At 39.0% G+C, this 19993-nt stretch overlaps 33 non-coding genes across 33 annotated transcripts; all 33 read right to left on the bottom strand.

The window, feature by feature from the left end:
* Positions 1–73: 73 nt before the first annotated feature.
* Positions 74–146, bottom strand: TRNAA-AGC (transfer RNA alanine (anticodon AGC)). The gene has a single exon. It is a non-coding gene; the product is annotated as a tRNA-Ala (tRNA).
* Positions 147–491: 345 nt separating this feature from the next.
* Positions 492–564, bottom strand: TRNAK-CUU (transfer RNA lysine (anticodon CUU)). Its single transcript has one exon. It is a non-coding gene; the product is annotated as a tRNA-Lys (tRNA).
* A 353-nt stretch (positions 565–917) lies between these two features.
* TRNAA-AGC (transfer RNA alanine (anticodon AGC)) lies at positions 918–990 on the bottom strand. Its single transcript has one exon. It is a non-coding gene; the product is annotated as a tRNA-Ala (tRNA).
* A 345-nt stretch (positions 991–1335) lies between these two features.
* TRNAK-CUU (transfer RNA lysine (anticodon CUU)) lies at positions 1336–1408 on the bottom strand. The gene has a single exon. It is a non-coding gene; the product is annotated as a tRNA-Lys (tRNA).
* A 353-nt stretch (positions 1409–1761) lies between these two features.
* Positions 1762–1834, bottom strand: TRNAA-AGC (transfer RNA alanine (anticodon AGC)). The gene has a single exon. It is a non-coding gene; the product is annotated as a tRNA-Ala (tRNA).
* A 345-nt stretch (positions 1835–2179) lies between these two features.
* Positions 2180–2252, bottom strand: TRNAK-CUU (transfer RNA lysine (anticodon CUU)). The gene has a single exon. It is a non-coding gene; the product is annotated as a tRNA-Lys (tRNA).
* A 353-nt stretch (positions 2253–2605) lies between these two features.
* Positions 2606–2678, bottom strand: TRNAA-AGC (transfer RNA alanine (anticodon AGC)). Its single transcript has one exon. It is a non-coding gene; the product is annotated as a tRNA-Ala (tRNA).
* Positions 2679–3023: 345 nt separating this feature from the next.
* On the bottom strand, positions 3024–3096 carry TRNAK-CUU (transfer RNA lysine (anticodon CUU)). Its single transcript has one exon. It is a non-coding gene; the product is annotated as a tRNA-Lys (tRNA).
* Positions 3097–3449: 353 nt separating this feature from the next.
* TRNAA-AGC (transfer RNA alanine (anticodon AGC)) lies at positions 3450–3522 on the bottom strand. The gene has a single exon. It is a non-coding gene; the product is annotated as a tRNA-Ala (tRNA).
* Positions 3523–4711: 1189 nt separating this feature from the next.
* Positions 4712–4784, bottom strand: TRNAK-CUU (transfer RNA lysine (anticodon CUU)). Its single transcript has one exon. It is a non-coding gene; the product is annotated as a tRNA-Lys (tRNA).
* Positions 4785–5137: 353 nt separating this feature from the next.
* On the bottom strand, positions 5138–5210 carry TRNAA-AGC (transfer RNA alanine (anticodon AGC)). The gene has a single exon. It is a non-coding gene; the product is annotated as a tRNA-Ala (tRNA).
* Positions 5211–7243: 2033 nt separating this feature from the next.
* On the bottom strand, positions 7244–7316 carry TRNAK-CUU (transfer RNA lysine (anticodon CUU)). The gene has a single exon. It is a non-coding gene; the product is annotated as a tRNA-Lys (tRNA).
* A 771-nt stretch (positions 7317–8087) lies between these two features.
* TRNAK-CUU (transfer RNA lysine (anticodon CUU)) lies at positions 8088–8160 on the bottom strand. The gene has a single exon. It is a non-coding gene; the product is annotated as a tRNA-Lys (tRNA).
* A 771-nt stretch (positions 8161–8931) lies between these two features.
* Positions 8932–9004, bottom strand: TRNAK-CUU (transfer RNA lysine (anticodon CUU)). The gene has a single exon. It is a non-coding gene; the product is annotated as a tRNA-Lys (tRNA).
* A 1197-nt stretch (positions 9005–10201) lies between these two features.
* TRNAA-AGC (transfer RNA alanine (anticodon AGC)) lies at positions 10202–10274 on the bottom strand. The gene has a single exon. It is a non-coding gene; the product is annotated as a tRNA-Ala (tRNA).
* Positions 10275–11463: 1189 nt separating this feature from the next.
* Positions 11464–11536, bottom strand: TRNAK-CUU (transfer RNA lysine (anticodon CUU)). Its single transcript has one exon. It is a non-coding gene; the product is annotated as a tRNA-Lys (tRNA).
* A 353-nt stretch (positions 11537–11889) lies between these two features.
* Positions 11890–11962, bottom strand: TRNAA-AGC (transfer RNA alanine (anticodon AGC)). The gene has a single exon. It is a non-coding gene; the product is annotated as a tRNA-Ala (tRNA).
* Positions 11963–12307: 345 nt separating this feature from the next.
* On the bottom strand, positions 12308–12380 carry TRNAK-CUU (transfer RNA lysine (anticodon CUU)). Its single transcript has one exon. It is a non-coding gene; the product is annotated as a tRNA-Lys (tRNA).
* Positions 12381–12733: 353 nt separating this feature from the next.
* Positions 12734–12806, bottom strand: TRNAA-AGC (transfer RNA alanine (anticodon AGC)). Its single transcript has one exon. It is a non-coding gene; the product is annotated as a tRNA-Ala (tRNA).
* Positions 12807–13995: 1189 nt separating this feature from the next.
* On the bottom strand, positions 13996–14068 carry TRNAK-CUU (transfer RNA lysine (anticodon CUU)). Its single transcript has one exon. It is a non-coding gene; the product is annotated as a tRNA-Lys (tRNA).
* A 353-nt stretch (positions 14069–14421) lies between these two features.
* Positions 14422–14494, bottom strand: TRNAA-AGC (transfer RNA alanine (anticodon AGC)). Its single transcript has one exon. It is a non-coding gene; the product is annotated as a tRNA-Ala (tRNA).
* Positions 14495–15265: 771 nt separating this feature from the next.
* Positions 15266–15338, bottom strand: TRNAA-AGC (transfer RNA alanine (anticodon AGC)). The gene has a single exon. It is a non-coding gene; the product is annotated as a tRNA-Ala (tRNA).
* A 345-nt stretch (positions 15339–15683) lies between these two features.
* TRNAK-CUU (transfer RNA lysine (anticodon CUU)) lies at positions 15684–15756 on the bottom strand. Its single transcript has one exon. It is a non-coding gene; the product is annotated as a tRNA-Lys (tRNA).
* A 353-nt stretch (positions 15757–16109) lies between these two features.
* TRNAA-AGC (transfer RNA alanine (anticodon AGC)) lies at positions 16110–16182 on the bottom strand. Its single transcript has one exon. It is a non-coding gene; the product is annotated as a tRNA-Ala (tRNA).
* A 345-nt stretch (positions 16183–16527) lies between these two features.
* TRNAK-CUU (transfer RNA lysine (anticodon CUU)) lies at positions 16528–16600 on the bottom strand. The gene has a single exon. It is a non-coding gene; the product is annotated as a tRNA-Lys (tRNA).
* Positions 16601–16953: 353 nt separating this feature from the next.
* Positions 16954–17026, bottom strand: TRNAA-AGC (transfer RNA alanine (anticodon AGC)). The gene has a single exon. It is a non-coding gene; the product is annotated as a tRNA-Ala (tRNA).
* A 345-nt stretch (positions 17027–17371) lies between these two features.
* On the bottom strand, positions 17372–17444 carry TRNAK-CUU (transfer RNA lysine (anticodon CUU)). Its single transcript has one exon. It is a non-coding gene; the product is annotated as a tRNA-Lys (tRNA).
* A 353-nt stretch (positions 17445–17797) lies between these two features.
* Positions 17798–17870, bottom strand: TRNAA-AGC (transfer RNA alanine (anticodon AGC)). Its single transcript has one exon. It is a non-coding gene; the product is annotated as a tRNA-Ala (tRNA).
* A 345-nt stretch (positions 17871–18215) lies between these two features.
* Positions 18216–18288, bottom strand: TRNAK-CUU (transfer RNA lysine (anticodon CUU)). The gene has a single exon. It is a non-coding gene; the product is annotated as a tRNA-Lys (tRNA).
* A 353-nt stretch (positions 18289–18641) lies between these two features.
* On the bottom strand, positions 18642–18714 carry TRNAA-AGC (transfer RNA alanine (anticodon AGC)). The gene has a single exon. It is a non-coding gene; the product is annotated as a tRNA-Ala (tRNA).
* Positions 18715–19059: 345 nt separating this feature from the next.
* TRNAK-CUU (transfer RNA lysine (anticodon CUU)) lies at positions 19060–19132 on the bottom strand. Its single transcript has one exon. It is a non-coding gene; the product is annotated as a tRNA-Lys (tRNA).
* Positions 19133–19485: 353 nt separating this feature from the next.
* On the bottom strand, positions 19486–19558 carry TRNAA-AGC (transfer RNA alanine (anticodon AGC)). The gene has a single exon. It is a non-coding gene; the product is annotated as a tRNA-Ala (tRNA).
* Positions 19559–19903: 345 nt separating this feature from the next.
* TRNAK-CUU (transfer RNA lysine (anticodon CUU)) lies at positions 19904–19976 on the bottom strand. The gene has a single exon. It is a non-coding gene; the product is annotated as a tRNA-Lys (tRNA).
* Positions 19977–19993: the final 17 nt, after the last annotated feature.

The following is a 19993-nucleotide window of genomic DNA, read 5'->3' as shown; positions in this document are numbered from 1 at the left end:
ACTTTTCTGTTCTTACTCTGCAACAACCATGGCAATTACAAGTTAAAAAGTAAAATGTATGCAAATTTTAGAATGGAGAATGCGGGCATCGATCCCGCTACCTCTCGCATGCTAAGCGAGCGCTCTACCATTTGAGCTAATTCCCCTGTGTGCTCACTCAGCATCACATTTCAAAAGTAACGTTACTGCTGTCCACACTTTATTTTAAGTCTAATTGCCCATAACATGAGTGTTCAGTTCACTCCTAACTGATGCCTTAACTACACCTAGGGGATGTTTTACACTTCAGGTTGGCATGTTTAGTACTTGAATAGGAGTGATATCACTGTATGTTAACCTAGACTCAGGCCCTACCTAATCTTGGAGATACATTTCTCATGAATGAGTAACCAAGGGAGATACAATTTTTAGGAGTTAGTGCATGTCTAATGCAAGATTAATCACCATATTATGAGAGCCAATGCAATCATCCAGCAAAAAATACTCGTTTTCGCCCAACGTGGGGCTCGAACCCACGACCCTGAGATTAAGAGTCTCATGCTCTACCGACTGAGCTAGCCGGGCTCCCACTCAAATATGGTATGCAGACTCATCATTTTTTATTAAGGAAAACCGTTTCTGGATATTCCTCTGCTCTTGTTTTGCAAGGAACTTCACTTTTATACATCCTTCAGAGGAAAGAATGTCAAGTAAAATAAGACGAAATGAAAATGGAAGGTGTGAAATTTTCATTTTGAGATTGCATAAGAAATCAAATTCCTCTCACGTGCTATAGAATACCTAAACACTTTTGATTAAACCACTTTAGTTGTTATAATGACACCAAATTTGAAAGCCATCTGTGACTTTTCTGTTCTTACTCTGCAACAACCATGGCAATTACAAGTTAAAAAGTAAAATGTATGCAAATTTTAGAATGGAGAATGCGGGCATCGATCCCGCTACCTCTCGCATGCTAAGCGAGCGCTCTACCATTTGAGCTAATTCCCCTGTGTGCTCACTCAGCATCACATTTCAAAAGTAACGTTACTGCTGTCCACACTTTATTTTAAGTCTAATTGCCCATAACATGAGTGTTCAGTTCACTCCTAACTGATGCCTTAACTACACCTAGGGGATGTTTTACACTTCAGGTTGGCATGTTTAGTACTTGAATAGGAGTGATATCACTGTATGTTAACCTAGACTCAGGCCCTACCTAATCTTGGAGATACATTTCTCATGAATAAGTAACCAAGGGAGATACAATTTTTAGGAGTTAGTGCATGTCTAATGCAAGATTAATCACCATATTATGAGAGCCAATGCAATCATCCAGCAAAAAATACTCGTTTTCGCCCAACGTGGGGCTCGAACCCACGACCCTGAGATTAAGAGTCTCATGCTCTACCGACTGAGCTAGCCGGGCTCCCACTCAAATGTGGTATGCAGACTCATAATTTTTTATTAAGGAAAACCGTTTCTGGATATTCCTCTGCTCTTGTTTTGCAAGGAACTTCACTTTTATACATCCTTCAGAGGAAAGAATGTCAAGTAAAATAAGACGAAATGAAAATGGAAGGTGTGAAATTTTCATTTTGAGATTGCATAAGAAATCAAATTCCTCTCACGTGCTATAGAATACCTAAACACTTTTGATTAAACCACTTTAGTTGTTATAATGACACCAAATTTGAAAGCCATCTGTGACTTTTCTGTTCTTACTCTGCAACAACCATGGCAATTACAAGTTAAAAAGTAAAATGTATGCAAATTTTAGAATGGAGAATGCGGGCATCGATCCCGCTACCTCTCGCATGCTAAGCGAGCGCTCTACCATTTGAGCTAATTCCCCTGTGTGCTCACTCAGCATCACATTTCAAAAGTAACGTTACTGCTGTCCACACTTTATTTTAAGTCTAATTGCCCATAACATGAGTGTTCAGTTCACTCCTAACTGATGCCTTAACTACACCTAGGGGATGTTTTACACTTCAGGTTGGCATGTTTAGTACTTGAATAGGAGTGATATCACTGTATGTTAACCTAGACTCAGGCCCTACCTAATCTTGGAGATACATTTCTCATGAATGAGTAACCAAGGGAGATACAATTTTTAGGAGTTAGTGCATGTCTAATGCAAGATTAATCACCATATTATGAGAGCCAATGCTATCATCCAGCAAAAAATACTCGTTTTCGCCCAACGTGGGGCTCGAACCCACGACCCTGAGATTAAGAGTCTCATGCTCTACCGACTGAGCTAGCCGGGCTCCCACTCAAATGTGGTATGCAGACTCATAATTTTTTATTAAGGAAAACCGTTTCTGGATATTCCTCTGCTCTTGTTTTGCAAGGAACTTCACTTTTATACATCCTTCAGAGGAAAGAATGTCAAGTAAAATAAGACGAAATGAAAATGGAAGGTGTGAAATTTTCATTTTGAGATTGCATAAGAAATCAAATTCCTCTCACGTGCTATAGAATACCTAAACACTTTTGATTAAACCACTTTAGTTGTTATAATGACACCAAATTTGAAAGCCATCTGTGACTTTTCTGTTCTTACTCTGCAACAACCATGGCAATTACAAGTTAAAAAGTAAAATGTATGCAAATTTTAGAATGGAGAATGCGGGCATCGATCCCGCTACCTCTCGCATGCTAAGCGAGCGCTCTACCATTTGAGCTAATTCCCCTGTGTGCTCACTCAGCATCACATTTCAAAAGTAACGTTACTGCTGTCCACACTTTATTTTAAGTCTAATTGCCCATAACATGAGTGTTCAGTTCACTCCTAACTGATGCCTTAACTACACCTAGGGGATGTTTTACACTTCAGGTTGGCATGTTTAGTACTTGAATAGGAGTGATATCACTGTATGTTAACCTAGACTCAGGCCCTACCTAATCTTGGAGATACATTTCTCATGAATGAGTAACCAAGGGAGATACAATTTTTAGGAGTTAGTGCATGTCTAATGCAAGATTAATCACCATATTATGAGAGCCAATGCTATCATCCAGCAAAAAATACTCGTTTTCGCCCAACGTGGGGCTCGAACCCACGACCCTGAGATTAAGAGTCTCATGCTCTACCGACTGAGCTAGCCGGGCTCCCACTTAAATATGGTATGCAGACTCATCATTTTTTATTAAGGAAAACCGTTTCTGGATATTCCTCTGCTCTTGTTTTGCAAGGAACTTCACTTTTATACATCCTTCAGAGGAAAGAATGTCAAGTAAAATAAGACGAAATGAAAATGGAAGGTGTGAAATTTTCATTTTGAGATTGCATAAGAAATCAAATTCCTCTCACGTGCTATAGAATACCTAAACACTTTTGATTAAACCACTTTAGTTGTTATAATGACACCAAATTTGAAAGCCATCTGTGACTTTTCTGTTCTTACTCTGCAACAACCATGGCAATTACAAGTTAAAAAGTAAAATGTATGCAAATTTTAGAATGGAGAATGCGGGCATCGATCCCGCTACCTCTCGCATGCTAAGCGAGCGCTCTACCATTTGAGCTAATTCCCCTGTGTGCTCACTCAGCATCACATTTCAAAAGTAACGTTACTGCTGTCCACACTTTATTTTAAGTCTAATTGCCCATAACATGAGTGTTCAGTTCACTCCTAACTGATGCCTTAACTACACCTAGGTGATGTTTTACACTTCAGGTTGGCATGTTTAGTACTTGAATAGGAGGGATATCACTGTATGTTAACCTAGACTCAGGCCCTACCTAATCTTGGAGATACATTTCTCATGAATGAGTAACCAAGGGAGATACAATTTTTAGGAGTTAGTGCATGTCTAATGCAAGATTAATCACCATATTATGAGAGCCAATGCTATCATCAAGCAAAAAATACTCGTTTTCGCCCAACGTGGGGCTCGAACCCACAACCCTGAGATTAAGAGTCTCATGCCCTACCGACTGAGCTAGCCGGGCTCCCACTTAAATATGGTATGCAGACTCATCATTTTTTATTAAGGAAAACCGTTTCTGGATATTCCTCTGCTCTTGTTTTGCAAGGAACTTCACTTTTATACATCCTTCAGAGGAAAGAATGTCAAGTAAAATAAGACGAAATGAAAATGGAAGGTGTGAAATTTTCATTTTGAGATTGCATAAGAAATCAAATTCCTCTCACGTGCTATAGAATACCTAAACACTTTTGATTAAACCACTTTAGTTGTTATAATGACACCAAATTTGAAAGCCATCTGTGACTTTTCTGTTCTTACTCTGCAACAACCATGGCAATTACAAGTTAAAAAGTAAAATGTATGCAAATTTTAGAATGGAGAATGCGGGCATCGATCCCGCTACCTCTCGCATGCTAAGCGAGCGCTCTATCATTTGAGCTAATTCCCCTGTGTGCTCACTCAGCATCACATTTCAAAAGTAACGTTACTGCTGTCCACACTTTATTTTAAGTCTAATTGCCCATAACATGAGTGTTCAGTTCACTCCTAACTGATGCCTTAACTACACCTAGGTGATGTTTTACACTTCAGGTTGGCATGTTTAGTACTTGAATAGGAGTGATATCACTGTATGTTAACCTAGACTCAGGCCCTACCTAATCTTGGAGATACATTTCTCATGAATGAGTAACCAAGGGAGATACAATTTTTAGGAGTTAGTGCATGTCTAATGCAAGATTAATCACCATATTATGAGAGCCAATGCAATCATCCAGCAAAAAATACTCGTTTTCGCCCAACGTGGGGCTCGAACCCACGACCCTGAGATTAAGAGTCTCATGCTCTACCGACTGAGCTAGCCGGGCTCCCACTCAAATATGGTATGCAGACTCATCATTTTTTATTAAGGAAAACCGTTTCTGGATATTCCTCTGCTCTTGTTTTGCAAGGAACTTCACTTTTATACATCCTTCAGAGGAAAGAATGTCAAGTAAAATAAGACGAAATGAAAATGGAAGGTGTGAAATTTTCATTTTGAGATTGCATAAGAAATCAAATTCCTCTCACGTGCTATAGAATACCTAAACACTTTTGATTAAACCACTTTAGTTGTTATAATGACACCAAATTTGAAAGCCATCTGTGACTTTTCTGTTCTTACTCTGCAACAACCATGGCAATTACAAGTTAAAAAGTAAAATGTATGCAAATTTTAGAATGGAGAATGCGGGCATCGATCCCGCTACCTCTCGCATGCTAAGCGAGCGCTCTACCATTTGAGCTAATTCCCCTGTATGCTCACTCAGCATCACATTTCAAAAGTAACGTTACTGCTGTCCACACTTTATTTTAAGTCTAATTGCCCATAACATGAGTGTTCAGTTCACTCCTAACTGATGCCTTAACTACACCTAGGGGATGTTTTACACTTCAGGTTGGCATGTTTAGTACTTGAATAGGAGTGATATCACTGTATGTTAACCTAGACTCAGGCCCTACCTAATCTTGGAGATACATTTCTCATGAATAAGTAACCAAGGGAGATACAATTTTTAGGAGTTAGTGCATGTCTAATGCAAGATTAATCACCATATTATGAGAGCCAATGCAATCATCCAGCAAAAAATACTCGTTTTCGCCCAACGTGGGGCTCGAACCCACGACCCTGAGATTAAGAGTGTCATGCTCTACCGACTGAGCTAGCCGGGCTCCCACTCAAATATGGTATGCAGACTCATCATTTTTTATTAAGGAAAACCGTTTCTGGATATTCCTCTGCTCTTGTTTTGCAAGGAACTTCACTTTTATACATCCTTCAGAGGAAAGAATGTCAAGTAAAATAAGACGAAATGAAAATGGAAGGTGTGAAATTTTCATTTTGAGATTGCATAAGAAATCAAATTCCTCTCACGTGCTATAGAATACCTAAACACTTTTGATTAAACCACTTTAGTTGTTATAATGACACCAAATTTGAAAGCCATCTGTGACTTTTCTGTTCTTACTCTGCAACAACCATGGCAATTACAAGTTAAAAAGTAAAATGTATGCAAATTTTAGAATGGAGAATGCGGGCATCGATCCCGCTACCTCTCGCATGCTAAGCGAGCGCTCTACCATTTGAGCTAATTCCGCTGTGTGCTCACTCAGCATCACATTTCAAAAGTAACGTTACTGCTGTCCACACTTTATTTTAAGTCTAATTGCCCATAACATGAGTGTTCAGTTCACTCCTAACTGATGCCTTAACTACACCTAGGGGATGTTTTACACTTCAGGTTGGCATGTTTAGTACTTGAATAGGAGTGATATCACTGTATGTTAACCTAGACTCAGGCCCTACCTAATCTTGGAGATACATTTCTCATGAATAAGTAACCAAGGGAGATACAATTTTTAGGAGTTAGTGCATGTCTAATGCAAGATTAATCACCATATTATGAGAGCCAATGCAATCATCCAGCAAAAAATACTCGTTTTCACCCAACGTGGGGCTCGAACCCACGACCCTGAGATTAAGAGTCTCATGCTCTACCGACTGAGCTAGCCGGGCTCCCACTCAAATATGGTATGCAGACTCATCATTTTTTATTAAGGAAAACCATTTCTGGATATTCCTCTGCTCTTGTTTTGCAAGGAACTTCACTTTTATACATCCTTCAGAGGAAAGAATGTCAAGTAAAATAAGACGAAATGAAAATGGAAGGTGTGAAATTTTCATTTTGAGATTGCATAAGAAATCAAATTCCTCTCACGTGCTATAGAATACCTAAACACTTTTGATTAAACCACTTTAGTTGTTATAATGACACCAAATTTGAAAGCCATCTGTGACTTTTCTGTTCTTACTCTGCAACAACCATGGCAATTACAAGTTAAAAAGTAAAATGTATGCAAATTTTAGAATGGAGAATGCGGGCATAGATCCCGCTACCTCTCGCATGCTAAGCGAGCGCTCTACCATTTGAGCTAATTCCCCTGTGTGCTCACTAAGCATCACATTTCCAAAGTAACGTTACTGCTGTCCACACTTTATTTTAAGTCTAATTGCCCATAACATGAGTGTTCAGTTCACTCCTAACTGATGCCTTAACTACACCTAGGGGATGTTTTACACTTCAGGTTGGCATGTTTAGTACTTGAATAGGAGTGATATCACTGTATGTTAACCTAGACTCAGGCCCTACCTAATCTTGGAGATACATTTCTCATGAATAAGTAACCAAGGGAGATACAATTTTTAGGAGTTAGTGCATGTCTAATGCAAGATTAATCACCATATTATGAGAACCAATGCAATCATCCAGCAAAAAATACTCGTTTTCGCCCAACGTGGGGCTCGAACCCACGACCCTGAGATTAAGAGTCTCATGCTCTACCGACTGAGCTAGCCGGGCTCCCACTTAAATATGGTATGCAGACTCATCATTTTTTATTAAGGAAAACTGTTTCTGGATATTCCTCTGCTCTTGTTTTGCAAGGAACTTCACTTTTATACATCCTTCAGAGGAAAGAATGTCAAGTAAAATAAGACGAAATGAAAATGGAAGGTGTGAAATTTTCATTTTGAGATTGCATAAGAAATCAAATTCCTCTCACGTGCTATAGAATACCTAAACACTTTTGATTAAACCACTTTAGTTGTTATAATGACACCAAATTTGAAAGCCATCTGTGACTTTTCTGTTCTTACTCTGCAACAACCATGGCAATTACAAGTTAAAAAGTAAAATGTATGCAAATTTTAGAATGGAGAATGCGGGCATCGATCCCGCTACCTCTCGCATGCTAAGCGAGCGCTCTACCATTTGAGCTAATTCCGCTGTGTGCTCACTCAGCATCACATTTCAAAAGTAACGTTACTGCTGTCCACACTTTATTTTAAGTCTAATTGCCCATAACATGAGTGTTCAGTTCACTCCTAACTGATGCCTTAACTACACCTAGGGGATGTTTTACACTTCAGGTTGGCATGTTTAGTACTTGAATAGGAGTGATATCACTGTATGTTAACCTAGACTCAGGCCCTACCTAATCTTGGAGATACATTTCTCATGAATAAGTAACCAAGGGAGATACAATTTTTAGGAGTTAGTGCATGTCTAATGCAAGATTAATCACCATATTATGAGAGCCAATGCAATCATCCAGCAAAAAATACTCGTTTTCGCCCAACGTGGGGCTCGAACCCACGACCCTGAGATTAAGAGTCTCATGCTCTACCGACTGAGCTAGCCGGGCTCCCACTCAAATATGGTATGCAGACTCATCATTTTTTATTAAGGAAAACCATTTCTGGATATTCCTCTGCTCTTGTTTTGCAAGGAACTTCACTTTTATACATCCTTCAGAGGAAAGAATGTCAAGTAAAATAAGACGAAATGAAAATGGAAGGTGTGAAATTTTCATTTTGAGATTGCATAAGAAATCAAATTCCTCTCACGTGCTATAGAATACCTAAACACTTTTGATTAAACCACTTTAGTTGTTATAATGACACCAAATTTGAAAGCCATCTGTGACTTTTCTGTTCTTACTCTGCAACAACCATGGCAATTACAAGTTAAAAAGTAAAATGTATGCAAATTTTAGAATGGAGAATGCGGGCATAGATCCCGCTACCTCTCGCATGCTAAGCGAGCGCTCTACCATTTGAGCTAATTCCCCTGTGTGCTCACTAAGCATCACATTTCCAAAGTAACGTTACTGCTGTCCACACTTTATTTTAAGTCTAATTGCCCATAACATGAGTGTTCAGTTCACTCCTAACTGATGCCTTAACTACACCTAGGGGATGTTTTACACTTCAGGTTGGCATGTTTAGTACTTGAATAGGAGTGATATCACTGTATGTTAACCTAGACTCAGGCCCTACCTAATCTTGGAGATACATTTCTCATGAATAAGTAACCAAGGGAGATACAATTTTTAGGAGTTAGTGCATGTCTAATGCAAGATTAATCACCATATTATGAGAACCAATGCAATCATCCAGCAAAAAATACTCGTTTTCGCCCAACGTGGGGCTCGAACCCACGACCCTGAGATTAAGAGTCTCATGCTCTACCGACTGAGCTAGCCGGGCTCCCACTTAAATATGGTATGCAGACTCATCATTTTTTATTAAGGAAAACTGTTTCTGGATATTCCTCTGCTCTTGTTTTGCAAGGAACTTCACTTTTATACATCCTTCAGAGGAAAGAATGTCAAGTAAAATAAGACGAAATGAAAATGGAAGGTGTGAAATTTTCATTTTGAGATTGCATAAGAAATCAAATTCCTCTCACGTGCTATAGAATACCTAAACACTTTTGATTAAACCACTTTAGTTGTTATAATGACACCAAATTTGAAAGCCATCTGTGACTTTTCTGTTCTTACTCTGCAACAACCATGGCAATTACAAGTTAAAAAGTAAAATGTATGCAAATTTTAGAATGGAGAATGCGAGCATCGATCCCGCTACCTCTCGCATGCTAAGCGAGCGCCCTACCATTTGAGCTAATTCCCCTGTGTGCTCACTCAGCATCACATTTCAAAAGTAACGTTACTGCTGTCCACACTTTATTTTAAGTCTAATTGCCCATAACATGAGTGTTCAGTTCACTCCTAACTGATGCCTTAACTACACCTAGGTGATGTTTTACACTTCAGGTTGGCATGTTTAGTACTTGAATAGGAGTGATATCACTGTATGTTAACCTAGACTCAGGCCCTACCTAATCTTGGAGATACATTTCTCATGAATGAGTAACCAAGGGAGATACAATTTTTAGGAGTTAGTGCATGTCTAATGCAAGATTAATCACCATATTATGAGAGCCAATGCTATCATCCAGCAAAAAATACTTGTTTTCGCCCAATGTGGGGCTCGAACCCACGACCCTGAGATTAAGAGTCTCATGCTCTACCGACTGAGCTAGCCGGGCTCCCACTTAAATATGGTATGCAGACTCATCATTTTTTATTAAGGAAAACTGTTTCTGGATATTCCTCTGCTCTTGTTTTGCAAGGAACTTCACTTTTATACATCCTTCAGAGGAAAGAATGTCAAGTAAAATAAGACGAAATGAAAATGGAAGGTGTGAAATTTTCATTTTGAGATTGCATAAGAAATCAAATTCCTCTCACGTGCTATAGAATACCTAAACACTTTTGATTAAACCACTTTAGTTGTTATAATGACACCAAATTTGAAAGCCATCTGTGACTTTTCTGTTCTTACTCTGCAACAACCATGGCAATTACAAGTTAAAAAGTAAAATGTATGCAAATTTTAGAATGGAGAATGCGGGCATCGATCCCGCTACCTCTCGCATGCTAAGCGAGCGCTCTACCATTTGAGCTAATTCCCCTGTGTGCTCACTCAGCATCACATTTCAAAAGTAACGTTACTGCTGTCCACACTTTATTTTAAGTCTAATTGCCCATAACATGAGTGTTCAGTTCACTCCTAACTGATGCCTTAACTACACCTAGGGGATGTTTTACACTTCAGGTTGGCATGTTTAGTACTTGAATAGGAGTGATATCACTGTATGTTAACCTAGACTCAGGCCCTACCTAATCTTGGAGATACATTTCTCATGAATAAGTAACCAAGGGAGATACAATTTTTAGGAGTTAGTGCATGTCTAATGCAAGATTAATCACCATATTATGAGAGCCAATGCAATCATCCAGCAAAAAATACTCGTTTTCGCCCAACATGGGGCTCGAACCCACGACCCTGAGATTAAGAGTCTCATGCTCTACCGACTGAGCTAGCCGGGCTCCCACTCAAATATGGTATGCAGACTCATCATTTTTTATTAAGGAAAACCGTTTCTGGATATTCCTCTGCTCTTGTTTTGCAAGGAACTTCACTTTTATACATCCTTCAGAGGAAAGAATGTCAAGTAAAATAAGACGAAATGAAAATGGAAGGTGTGAAATTTTCATTTTGAGATTGCATAAGAAATCAAATTCCTCTCACGTGCTATAGAATACCTAAACACTTTTGATTAAACCACTTTAGTTGTTATAATGACACCAAATTTGAAAGCCATCTGTGACTTTTCTGTTCTTACTCTGCAACAACCATGGCAATTACAAGTTAAAAAGTAAAATGTATGCAAATTTTAGAATGGAGAATACGGGCATCGATCCCACTACCTCTCGCATGCTAAGCGAGCGCTCTACCATTTGAGCTAATTCCCCTGTGTGCTCACTAAGCATCACATTTCCAAAGTAACGTTACTGCTGTCCACACTTTATTTTAAGTCTAATTGCCCATAACATGAGTGTTCAGTTCACTCCTAACTGATGCCTTAACTACACCTAGGGGATGTTTTACACTTCAGGTTGGCATGTTTAGTACTTGAATAGGAGTGATATCACTGTATGTTAACCTAGACTCAGGCCCTACCTAATCTTGGAGATACATTTCTCATGAATGAGTAACCAAGGGAGATACAATTTTTAGGAGTTAGTGCATGTCTAATGCAAGATTAATCACCATATTATGAGAGCCAATGCTATCATCCAGCAAAAAATACTCGTTTTCGCCCAACGTGGGGCTCGAACCCACGACCCTGAGATTAAGAGTCTCATGCTCTACCGACTGAGCTAGCCGGGCTCCCACTTAAATATGGTATGCAGACTCATCAATTTTTATTAAGGAAAACTGTTTCTGGATATTCCTCTGCTCTTGTTTTGCAAGGAACTTCACTTTTATACATCCTTCAGAGGAAAGAATGTCAAGTAAAATAAGACGAAATGAAAATGGAAGGTGTGAAATTTTCATTTTGAGATTGCATAAGAAATCAAATTCCTCTCACGTGCTATAGAATACCTAAACACTTTTGATTAAACCACTTTAGTTGTTATAATGACACCAAATTTGAAAGCCATCTGTGACTTTTCTGTTCTTACTCTGCAACAACCATGGCAATTACAAGTTAAAAAGTAAAATGTATGCAAATTTTAGAATGGAGAATGCGGGCATCGATCCCGCTACCTCTCGCATGCTAAGCGAGCGCTCTACCATTTGAGCTAATTCCCCTGTGTGCTCACTCAGCATCACATTTCAAAAGTAACGTTACTGCTGTCCACACTTTATTTTAAGTCTAATTGCCCATAACATGAGTGTTCAGTTCACTCCTAACTGATGCCTTAACTACACCTAGGTGATGTTTTACACTTCAGGTTGGCATGTTTAGTACTTGAATAGGAGTGATATCACTGTATGTTAACCTAGACTCAGGCCCTACCTAATCTTGGAGATACATTTCTCATGAATGAGTAACCAAGGGAGATACAATTTTTAGGAGTTAGTGCATGTCTAATGCAAGATTAATCACCATATTATGAGAGCCAATGCTATCATCCAGCAAAAAATACTCGTTTTCGCCCAACGTGGGGCTCGAACCCACGACCCTGAGATTAAGAGTCTCATGCTCTACCGACTGAGCTAGCCGGGCTCCCACTTAAATATGGTATGCAGACTCATCATTTTTTATTAAGGAAAACTGTTTCTGGATATTCCTCTGCTCTTGTTTTGCAAGGAACTTCACTTTTATACATCCTTCAGAGGAAAGAATGTCAAGTAAAATAAGACGAAATGAAAATGGAAGGTGTGAAATTTTCATTTTGAGATTGCATAAGAAATCAAATTCCTCTCACGTGCTATAGAATACCTAAACACTTTTGATTAAACCACTTTAGTTGTTATAATGACACCAAATTTGAAAGCCATCTGTGACTTTTCTGTTCTTCCTCTGCAACAACCATGGCAATTACAAGTTAAAAAGTAAAATGTATGCAAATTTTAGAATGGAGAATGCGGGCATCGATCCCGCTACCTCTCGCATGCTAAGCGAGCGCTCTACCATTTGAGCTAATTCCCCTGTGTGCTCACTCAGCATCACATTTCAAAAGTAACGTTACTGCTGTCCACACTTTATTTTAAGTCTAATTGCCCATAACATGAGTGTTCAGTTCACTCCTAACTGATGCCTTAACTACACCTAGGGGATGTTTTACACTTCAGGTTGGCATGTTTAGTACTTGAATAGGAGTGATATCACTGTATGTTAACCTAGACTCAGGCCCTACCTAATCTTGGAGATACATTTCTCATGAATAAGTAACCAAGGGAGATACAATTTTTAGGAGTTAGTGCATGTCTAATGCAAGATTAATCACCATATTATGAGAGCCAATGCAATCATCCAGCAAAAAATACTCGTTTTCGCCCAACATGGGGCTCGAACCCACGACCCTGAGATTAAGAGTCTCATGCTCTACCGACTGAGCTAGCCGGGCTCCCACTCAAATATGGTATGCAGACTCATCATTTTTTATTAAGGAAAACCGTTTCTGGATATTCCTCTGCTCTTGTTTTGCAAGGAACTTCACTTTTATACATCCTTCAGAGGAAAGAATGTCAAGTAAAATAAGACGAAATGAAAATGGAAGGTGTGAAATTTTCATTTTGAGATTGCATAAGAAATCAAATTCCTCTCACGTGCTATAGAATACCTAAACACTTTTGATTAAACCACTTTAGTTGTTATAATGACACCAAATTTGAAAGCCATCTGTGACTTTTCTGTTCTTACTCTGCAACAACCATGGCAATTACAAGTTAAAAAGTAAAATGTATGCAAATTTTAGAATGGAGAATGCGGGCATCGATCCCGCTACCTCTCGCATGCTAAGCGAGAGCTCTACCATTTGAGCTAATTCCCCTGTGTGCTCACTAAGCATCACATTTCCAAAGTAACGTTACTGCTGTCCACACTTTATTTTAAGTCTAATTGCCCATAACATGAGTGTTCAGTTCACTCCTAACTGATGCCTTAACTACACCTAGGGGATGTTTTACACTTCAGGTTGGCATGTTTAGTACTTGAATAGGAGTGATATCACTGTATGTTAACCTAGACTCAGGCCCTACCTAATCTTGGAGATACATTTCTCATGAATGAGTAACCAAGGGAGATACAATTTTTAGGAGTTAGTGCATGTCTAATGCAAGATTAATCACCATATTATGAGAGCCAATGCTATCATCCAGCAAAAAATACTCGTTTTCGCCCAACGTGGGGCTCGAACCCACGACCCTGAGATTAAGAGTCTCATGCTCTACCGACTGAGCTAGCCGGGCTCCCACTTAAATATGGTATGCAGACTCATCATTTTTTATTAAGGAAAACTGTTTCTGGATATTCCTCTGCTCTTGTTTTGCAAGGAACTTCACTTTTATACATCCTTCAGAGGAAAGAATGTCAAGTAAAATAAGACGAAATGAAAATGGAAGGTGTGAAATTTTCATTTTGAGATTGCATAAGAAATCAAATTCCTCTCACGTGCTATAGAATACCTAAACACTTTTGATTAAACCACTTTAGTTGTTATAATGACACCAAATTTGAAAGCCATCTGTGACTTTTCTGTTCTTACTCTGCAACAACCATGGCAATTACAAGTTAAAAAGTAAAATGTATGCAAATTTTAGAATGGAGAATGCGGGCATCGATCCCGCTACCTCTCGCATGCTAAGCGAGCGCTCTACCATTTGAGCTAATTCCCCTGTGTGCTCACTCAGCATCACATTTCAAAAGTAACGTTACTGCTGTCCACACTTTATTTTAAGTCTAATTGCCCATAACATGAGTGTTCAGTTCACTCCTAACTGATGCCTTAACTACACCTAGGTGATGTTTTACACTTCAGGTTGGCATGTTTAGTACTTGAATAGGAGTGATATCACTGTATGTTAACCTAGACTCAGGCCCTACCTAATCTTGAAGATACATTTCTCATGAATGAGTAACCAAGGGAGATACAATTTTTAGGAGTTAGTGCATGTCTAATGCAAGATTAATCACCATATTATGAGAGCCAATGCTATCATCCAGCAAAAAATACTCGTTTTCGCCCAACGTGGGGCTCGAACCCACGACCCTGCGATTAAGAGTCTCATGCTCTACCGACTGAGCTAGCCGGGCTCCCACTTAAATATGGTATGCAGACTCATCATTTTTTATTAAGGAAAACTGTTTCTGGATATTCCTCTGCTCTTGTTTTGCAAGGAACTTCACTTTTATACATCCTTCAGAGGAAAGAATGTCAAGTAAAATAAGACGAAATGAAAATGGAAGGTGTGAAATTTTCATTTTGAGATTGCATAAGAAATCAAATTCCTCTCACGTGCTATAGAATACCTAAACACTTTTGATCAAACCACTTTAGTTGTTATAATGACACCAAATTTGAAAGCCATCTGTGACTTTTCTGTTCTTACTCTGCAACAACCATGGCAATTACAAGTTAAAAAGTAAAATGTATGCAAATTTTAGAATGGAGAATGCGGGCATCGATCCCGCTACCTCTCGCATGCTAAGCGAGCGCTCTACCATTTGAGCTAATTCCCCTGTGTGCTCACTAAGCATCACATTTCCAAAGTAACGTTACTGCTGTCCACACTTTATTTTAAGTCTAATTGCCCATAACATGAGTGTTCAGTTCACTCCTAACTGATGCCTTAACTACACCTAGGGGATGTTTTACACTTCAGGTTGGCATGTTTAGTACTTGAATAGGAGTGATATCACTGTATGTTAACCTAGACTCAGGCCCTACCTAATCTTGGAGATACATTTCTCATGAATGAGTAACCAAGGGAGATACCATTTTTAGGAGTTAGTGCATGTCTAATGCAAGATTAATCACCATATTATGAGAGCCAATGCTATCATCCAGCAAAAAATACTTGTTTTCGCCCAACGTGGGGCTCGAACCCACGACCCTGAGATTAAGAGTCTCATGCTCTACCGACTGAGCTAGCCGGGCTCCCACTTAAATATGGTATGCAGACTCATCATTTTTTATTAAGGAAAACTGTTTCTGGATATTCCTCTGCTCTTGTTTTGCAAGGAACTTCACTTTTATACATCCTTCAGAGGAAAGAATGTCAAGTAAAATAAGACGAAATGAAAATGGAAGGTGTGAAATTTTCATTTTGAGATTGCATAAGAAATCAAATTCCTCTCACGTGCTATAGAATACCTAAACACTTTTGATTAAACCACTTTAGTTGTTATAATGACACCAAATTTGAAAGCCATCTGTGACTTTTCTGTTCTTACTCTGCAACAACCATGGCAATTACAAGTTAAAAAGTAAAATGTATGCAAATTTTAGAATGGAGAATGCGGGCATCGATCCCGCTACCTCTCGCATGCTAAGCGAGCGCTCTACCATTTGAGCTAATTCCCCTGTGTGCTCACTCAGCATCACATTTCCAAAGTAACGTTACTGCTGTCCACACTTTATTTTAAGTCTAATTGCCCATAACATGAGTGTTCAGTTCACTCCTAACTGATGCCTTAACTACACCTAGGGGATGTTTTACACTTCAGGTTGGCATGTTTAGTACTTGAATAGGAGTGATATCACTGTATGTTAACCTAGACTCAGGCCCTACCTAATCTTGGAGATACATTTCTCATGAATGAGTAACCAAGGGAGATACAATTTTTAGGAGTTAGTGCATGTCTAATGCAAGATTAATCACCATATTATGAGAGCCAATGCTATCATCCAGCAAAAAATACTCTTTTTCGCCCAACGTGGGGCTCGAACCCACGACCCTGAGATTAAGAGTCTCATGCTCTACCGACTGAGCTAGCCGGGCTCCCACTTAAATATGGTATGCAGACTCATCATTTTTTATTAAGGAAAACTGTTTCTGGATATTCCTCTGCTCTTGTTTTGCAAGGAACTTCACTTTTATACATCCTTCAGAGGAAAGAATGTCAAGTAAAATAAGACGAAATGAAAATGGAAGGTGTGAAATTTTCATTTTGAGATTGCATAAGAAATCAAATTCCTCTCACGTGCTATAGAATACCTAAACACTTTTGATTAAACCACTTTAGTTGTTATAATGACACCAAATTTGAAAGCCATCTGTGACTTTTCTGTTCTTACTCTGCAACAACCATGGCAATTACAAGTTAAAAAGTAAAATGTATGCAAATTTTAGAATGGAGAATGCGGGCATCGATCCCGCTACCTCTCGCATGCTAAGCGAGCGCTCTACCATTTGAGCTAATTCCCCTGTGTGCTCACTCAGCATCACATTTCAAAAGTAACGTTACTGCTGTCCACACTTTATTTTAAGTCTAATTGCCCATAACATGAGTGTTCAGTTCACTCCTAACTGATGCCTTAACTACACCTAGGGGATGTTTTACACTTCAGGTTGGCATGTTTAGTACTTGAATAGGAGTGATATCACTGTATGTTAACCTAGACTCAGGCCCTACCTAATCTTGGAGATACATTTCTCATGAATGAGTAACCAAGGGAGATACCATTTTTAGGAGTTAGTGCATGTCTAATGCAAGATTAATCACCATATTATGAGAGCCAATGCTATCATCCAGCAAAAAATACTTGTTTTCGCCCAACGTGGGGCTCGAACCCACGACCCTGAGATTAAGAGTCTCATGCTCTACCGACTGAGCTAGCCGGGCTCCCACTTAAATATGGTATGCAGACTCATCATTTTTTATTAAGGAAAACTGTTTCTGGATATTCCTCTGCTCTTGTTTTGCAAGGAACTTCACTTTTATACATCCTTCAGAGGAAAGAATGTCAAGTAAAATAAGACGAAATGAAAATGGAAGGTGTGAAATTTTCATTTTGAGATTGCATAAGAAATCAAATTCCTCTCACGTGCTATAGAATACCTAAACACTTTTGATTAAACCACTTTAGTTGTTATAATGACACCAAATTTGAAAGCCATCTGTGACTTTTCTGTTCTTACTCTGCAACAACCATGGCAATTACAAGTTAAAAAGTAAAATGTATGCAAATTTTAGAATGGAGAATGCGGGCATCGATCCCGCTACCTCTCGCATGCTAAGCGAGCGCTCTACCATTTGAGCTAATTCCCCTGTGTGCTCACTCAGCATCACATTTCAAAAGTAACGTTACTGCTGTCCACACTTTATTTTAAGTCTAATTGCCCATAACATGAGTGTTCAGTTCACTCCTAACTGATGCCTTAACTACACCTAGGGGATGTTTTACACTTCAGGTTGGCATGTTTAGTACTTGAATAGGAGTGATATCACTGTATGTTAACCTAGACTCAGGCCCTACCTAATCTTGGAGATACATTTCTCATGAATAAGTAACCAAGGGAGATACAATTTTTAGGAGTTAGTGCATGTCTAATGCAAGATTAATCACCATATTATGAGAGCCAATGCAATCATCCAGCAAAAAATACTCGTTTTCGCCCAACGTGGGGCTCGAACCCACGACCCTGAGATTAAGAGTCTCATGCTCTACCGACTGAGCTAGCCGGGCTCCCACTCAAATATGGTATGCAGACTCATCATTTTTTATTAAGGAAAACCGTTTCTGGATATTCCTCTGCTCTTGTTTTGCAAGGAACTTCACTTTTATACATCCTTCAGAGGAAAGAATGTCAAGTAAAATAAGACGAAATGAAAATGGAAGGTGTGAAATTTTCATTTTGAGATTGCATAAGAAATCAAATTCCTCTCACGTGCTATAGAATACCTAAACACTTTTGATTAAACCACTTTAGTTGTTATAATGACACCAAATTTGAAAGCCATCTGTGACTTTTCTGTTCTTACTCTGCAACAACCATGGCAATTACAAGTTAAAAAGTAAAATGTATGCAAATTTTAGAATGGAGAATGCGGGCATCGATCCCGCTACCTCTCGCATGCTAAGCGAGCGCTCTACCATTTGAGCTAATTCCCCTGTGTGCTCACTAAGCATCACATTTCCAAAGTAACGTTACTGCTGTCCACACTTTATTTTAAGTCTAATTGCCCATAACATGAGTGTTCAGTTCACTCCTAACTGATGCCTTAACTACACCTAGGGGATGTTTTACACTTCAGGTTGGCATGTTTAGTACTTGAATAGGAGTGATATCACTGTATGTTAACCTAGACTCAGGCCCTACCTAATCTTGGAGATACATTTCTCATGAATGAGTAACCAAGGGAGATACAATTTTTAGGAGTTAGTGCATGTCTAATGCAAGATTAATCACCATATTATGAGAGCCAATGCTATCATCCAGCAAAAAATACTCGTTTTCGCCCAACGTGGGGCTCGAACCCACGACCCTGAGATTAAGAGTCTCATGCTCTACCGACTGAGCTAGCCGGGCTCCCACTTAAATATGGTATGCAGACTCATCATTTTTTATTAAGGAAAACTGTTTCTGGATATTCCTCTGCTCTTATTTTGCAAGGAACTTCACTTTTATACATCCTTCAGAGGAAAGAATGTCAAGTAAAATAAGACGAAATGAAAATGGAAGGTGTGAAATTTTCATTTTGAGATTGCATAAGAAATCAAATTCCTCTCACGTGCTATAGAATACCTAAACACTTTTGATTAAACCACTTTAGTTGTTATAATGACACCAAATTTGAAAGCCATCTGTGACTTTTCTGTTCTTACTCTGCAACAACCATGGCAATTACAAGTTAAAAAGTAAAATGTATGCAAATTTTAGAATGGAGAATGCGGGCATCGATCCCGCTACCTCTCGCATGCTAAGCGAGCGCTCTACCATTTGAGCTAATTCCCCTGTGTGCTCACTCAGCATCACATTTCAAAAGTAACGTTACTGCTGTCCACACTTTATTTTAAGTCTAATTGCCCATAACATGAGTGTTCAGTTCACTCCTAACTGATGCCTTAACTACACCTAGGTGATGTTTTACACTTCAGGTTGGCATGTTTAGTACTTGAATAGGAGTGATATCACTGTATGTTAACCTAGACTCAGGCCCTACCTAATCTTGGAGATACATTTCTCATGAATGAGTAACCAAGGGAGATACAATTTTTAGGAGTTAGTGCATGTCTAATGCAAGATTAATCACCATATTATGAGAGCCAATGCTATCATCCAGCAAAAAATACTCGTTTTCGCCCAACGTGGGGCTCGAACCCACGACCCTGAGATTAAGAGTCTCATGCTCTACCGACTGAGCTAGCCGGGCTCCCACTTAAATATGGT

This window comes from Triturus cristatus, chromosome 4_1, assembly GCF_964204655.1.
Source record: "Triturus cristatus chromosome 4_1, aTriCri1.1, whole genome shotgun sequence".
NCBI classification, from domain to species: Eukaryota; Metazoa; Chordata; class Amphibia; order Caudata; family Salamandridae; genus Triturus; species Triturus cristatus.
This window is presented reverse-complemented; position numbering and strand designations above follow the sequence as displayed.